Raw genomic sequence first — 4,990 nt, 5'->3', positions numbered from 1 at the left:
AGAGCTTCCAGGGACTAAACCACTACCAAAAGACTATACATGGACTGACCCAGGGCTCCAACTGCATATGTAGCAGAGAATAGCCTTGTTGGGGCATCAGGGGAAGGGGGAGCTCTTGGTCCTGCCAAGGTTGAACCCCCAGTGCAGGGGAATATGGGCGTGCAATAAGGGGGACATATTGGGGGAATACCCATATGGGGGAGAGGGAGAGGAGGGTATGGGGACTTATGGACAGGAAATCAGGAAGGGGAATAACCTTTGAAAAGTAAGTAAAGAAATATATCTATTAAAAAATTAAAAAAAAACAATGACTTCATGAAATTCATAGGCAAATGGATGGAACTAGAAAGTATCATCCAGAGTGAGGTAATCTAAACACAAACAAAAAAAAGAAGAAGAAAAGAATGCATATCAGTGAATGATATGCATTCACTGATAAGTTGATATTTGCCCAAAAGCTTAGATTACCTAAGATACAATCCACAGACCACATGAAGCTCAAGAAGCATGACCAAAGTGCAGATGATTCAGTCCTTCTTAGATGGTGGAACAAAAGTATTCACAGGAGGAAATACGGAGACAAAGTTTGGAGCAGAGACTGACAGAAAGGCCATCCAGAGACTACCCTACCTGGAGATCCAGCCCATATACAGACACCAAACGCAGACAATTTTGCTGATACCAAGAACTGCATGCTGACCTGAGCCTGATAAAGCTGTCTCCTGAGAGGCTTTGCCAGAGCATGACAAATACAGAGGCAAATGCTCACAGCCAACCATTGAACTGATAACAGGGTCCGCAATGGAGGATTGCGGAAATGAAAGGATTGAAGGAGCTGAAGGGGTTTGCAACCCCATAAGAACAATGCCAACCAACCAGAGCTCCCAGGGACTAAACCACCATCCAAAGAGTACACATGGCTCCAGCTGCTTATGTAGCAGAGGATGGCCTTGTTGGGCATCAATGGGAGGAGAAGCCCTTGGTCCTGCCAAGGCTGGACCCCCCAGTGTAGGGGAATGTCAGGGCGAGGAGGTGGGGAGGGGTGTGGGATGGGTCTGGGAACCACCTCATAGAAGCAGGGGAGGGAGGCGATGTGTTAGGGGGTTTATAGATGGGAAATCAGGATTGGGAATAACATTTGAAATATAAATTTTAAAAAATCCAATAAAGAAATGTCAAAAAAAAAAGAAAGAAGCCATTTAGAAAAGATGAACAAAATGTGAGTTAATTTGTTTTTGAGAAAATAAAAGAAGCTGGAGAGTATGGAGGCATTTTTAAAATTGAGGTTCCCTCCTCTCAGATGACTTTAGCTCGTGTCAAGTTGACATAAAACCATTCTGCACACATGTACGCGTAGACAAGGACTTCCTCAGTGACTCCAAGATTCAGGAACCATGGCCAACAACTGAGAATGGGACCACATGAAACTAAGGAGACTCTCTCCATCAAAGCAAACTGTCAACTGAACGAATGGGAGAAAATCTTTGTCATCTATACATATGACAGAAGATTATCACCTAGAGCACATAAGGAACTCAAAATATCTAAACATCAAAAAACCAAACAACATAATACAAATGGGTTATTAGTCTAAAAGATAATGAAATACAGATGGCTAATAATAGGTTTTTTAAAAGTGTTCAAGAGCATTAGCTTTCAGGAAAATGAAAATTAAAACTACTTTGAGTTTCTTTGTCCCACCAGACAAAAAACAACTGACAGCCAATGCTGGCCAGAGGAAGGCAGCAACTGCTGGACACTGGTATGGCCGTTATGAAAATCAGTGTGGAGGGTCTCAAAGAACTAAAGATAGAACTATCATATGACCCAGTCACACCACTCTGGAACATACACCTATAGGACACTGTATCCTAGTACAGAGAACATTCACATTCATTGCTGACACATTAACAACAGCTAGAAAGTGAGATCACCCTACGTCTACGTCTACGTCTACGTCTACGTCTACGTCTACGTCTACGTCTACGTCTACGTCTACGTCTACGTCTACGTCTACGTCTACGTCTACGTCTACGTCTACGTCTACGTCTACGTCTACGTCTACGTCTACGTCTACGTCTACGTCTACGTGTCTACGTCTACGTGTCTACGTCTACGTGTCTACGTCTACGTGTCTATGCTTATGAGTTACGTCTACGTCTCTACGTCTATGTCTACGTCTAGTCTACATCAAGCCGAGGGGATAAGGAAATACGCTATTTTTACACAACAGAATTTTACTCAGCTGTAAAGAAAAGTGAAACTATGAAAATTGCAAATAAACGGACAGAACAAGAAAACACACTGAGTGAGGTAACTCAGGCACAGAAGGACATGCGGGCACTTGTGGGTCCTAGCTTCTATCTCATAGATGTGTGTGCTTAACTTGGAGTGCCTGCATAGGCTAGGAAGGGGCCTTGGGGAGGACAGAATCAATAGAGGTGAATAGGTTCAACTAGGTATGAGAGTAAGAAGAAAAGAGGGAGGGAGGGTTAATAAAAACCAAGGCTGTACACACAAGCCAAACAGAAAGGAAGTATTTGTAAGCCAATTAAAAATAATTGTTTTATTATTAACTTGAGTATTTCTTATTTACATTTCGAGTGTTATTCCCTTTCCCGGTTTCCGGGCAAACATCCCCCTAATCCCTCCCCCTCCCCTTCTTTATGGGTGTTCCCCTCCCCATCCTCCCCTCATTGCCGCCCTCCCCGCAAAAATCTAGTTCATTGGGGGTTCAGTCTTAGCAGGACCCAGGGCTTCCCCTTCTACTGGTGCTCTTACTAGGATATTCATTGCTACCTATGAGGTCAGAGTCCAGGGTCAGTCCATGTAAAAATAATTTTTAAAGACAGATACCTTGCATATATGTATAACTCTGTTCATAGAAGCCATGGGTTATTAAACAAAAATCCTAGTTCCAGGATTTGAGGTAGCACCTCTTGATTTGCTAGTGAGGGAAGGTTCCAGGACCCCCAAAACAATACCGGCTCTTACAATTCATATTGGTTGTCTAGTGGAAAGAGGTGGCGATGTCTTACTAACAAGGACACCACACTTTAGATCTATAGTCCCAGAAGGTGCTATTCAAGCAGCTGGCAGAGAAAAGATATCAGTAGTCTTATTTAGCTGTGGTCGCTGAGAACTAGAATCCTGGTAGGCTAGACAAGTTGTGCCCCCTTGTGCAGTAGTGGTGTAGCTGTTAGAGAGGAAATAAGACACCTTTTGGTCAGATTTGAGTCATGCTTCACAAAAGGGAATTTATATCTAAAGCCCATGGATGAAATCACAGGCCTTAAGGGGAAACCTGCAATTTCTGTTCTGCTAAGTGGACAGAAATTTAACTTCCTTCTAAATATTTATGTTTATGTCCATAGATTAGGGCTTCTCTCAGCACTGGTCAGGGAAGCTTCTGTATGCAGTGGATAATGTTCAATGCACAGGCACATAACTGCTCAATGTGCTGAAAAAAAATAAATTTAGAGTTCCCAGTTCTAATAGAACATCTCTATTGCTCTCTCCAAGGCCAAGAAAACACCATAGAAAAGTGATCAGAAAGAGAATGGAGGAGCTGCAAGGTGACAAGGAATATGTTAGGGTCCTGCATTTTGGACATGACCTGCCTGTTCACCCATGATCTCACAGCGGTGACTTCCTGCACGGGACTGGTTTTAATGCTGGGATTTAAAGCAAGAAGAGAGAAGAGAAAATTGGGGTAGGTATTTTGATCAAAAAATGTGTGTGTGTGTGTATGTGTGTGTGTATGTGTGTGTGATATGCATATACAAGGTTGAGAAAGAATAAATTTAAAGGTAGTGCTCACATCACTGAACACTACATGCTTCTGATTTAAAGTATTTTTTTTTTCTGAATTCTACAACATCCTCCTAACCAAACTTTAATGTGTCGTCCTGTGACACTTCACAGTTTGCCATGAGTGCAGTTTACAAAGGATCTGGTGTTACTCAGTTGCCAAACCAAGAAGAGTCAAGATCTGGGTCTTGGGTTTGCTCCACTGTACACTGTGTGCTGAGTATCCAGCACCAAGGACAGAGGATGGTTTTCCCCTCGTTTGCTAACATCTCCGCTGCCCGCTGCCCGACGCAGGCCTTGCCCAGCTCCTTGTAATTCCACATTGGTGTAGCTGGTCTCTCTCAAGGGGAGTGAGGAACTCCCAACACCGAGGCAGTCTCTAGGATGGGCTCTAGATTTGCTCTGGTTCGTTAAGTTCCATTTTATTTTCCCAGCTAAGGTAAAACTAGCTGTTCTGATGGCTGCTCTTCAGTTTTCCACAGATTTCCCCCCCCCCGGAGACTCTGGAAGACTATCCCTGTGCATAACCCACAGTATCCATCCTTCTTCCTCCACCCCACCCCCACCCCCAGCCCCTCACCCCGCTGCCACCGCCTCTGCCTCTACTTTTTGATACTCTACTTAAGCCGTGTCTCCTGGCTCAAGAAGACAAGAAACAAGATAGCCCTGTAACAAAATAAAACCATCCTTCCAGAGTTTCTGTGGTGTCTTTTGTCCTTGTGGTTGCCCCCTGGGGGTCAGCCAGTGAGGTTTCAAACACAGAGCTCTACTCACTTAAGACTTGACTTAACCTTAGAAAAGCATTTCAGGACAAGCTGGTATGAAGCAGAGTTGAAATTTATGGGACGGCATTTATAAGATAGATGTTTTTTTTTAAGCACAGGAGTTATTAGACAGGCAGTCAGAGAAGGAACGAGGCATTCCGTGGAACCTGGGGTGAGCATCTCAAGGGACAGTCTCACTTCATGGTTTTTACAACGGTAGTGTGAACGGTGTTTGACCCTTCCAGTGTGTGCTGTGGTCAGAGAGGACACTGTTTCATTTCCAGTACTTGAAGTTCGTTTTATGGCCAATAGCTTTTTTCTTTTAATGTTCTACATCTTCGAATTTTTTTTTCCTATGAGTATTCAGTTTAACACTTTACATGTCAGGCATGCCAGGCTCGATAATTATTTTACTC

At 43.5% G+C, this 4,990-nt stretch overlaps 1 long non-coding RNA gene across 1 annotated transcript; it reads left to right on the top strand.

Moving 5' to 3' along the window:
* The first annotated feature begins 2,060 nt into the window (after positions 1-2,060).
* On the top strand, positions 2,061-4,505 carry LOC134481792 (uncharacterized). The gene is made up of 3 exons (XR_010057597.1): positions 2,061-2,313; positions 3,523-3,712; positions 3,925-4,505. It is a non-coding gene; the product is annotated as an uncharacterized LOC134481792 (long non-coding RNA).
* The last annotated feature ends 485 nt before the right edge of the window (positions 4,506-4,990 follow it).

This window comes from Rattus norvegicus, chromosome 14 (assembly GCF_036323735.1).
Source record: "Rattus norvegicus strain BN/NHsdMcwi chromosome 14, GRCr8, whole genome shotgun sequence".
Classification (NCBI taxonomy): Eukaryota; Metazoa; Chordata; class Mammalia; order Rodentia; family Muridae; genus Rattus; species Rattus norvegicus.
This window is presented reverse-complemented; position numbering and strand designations above follow the sequence as displayed.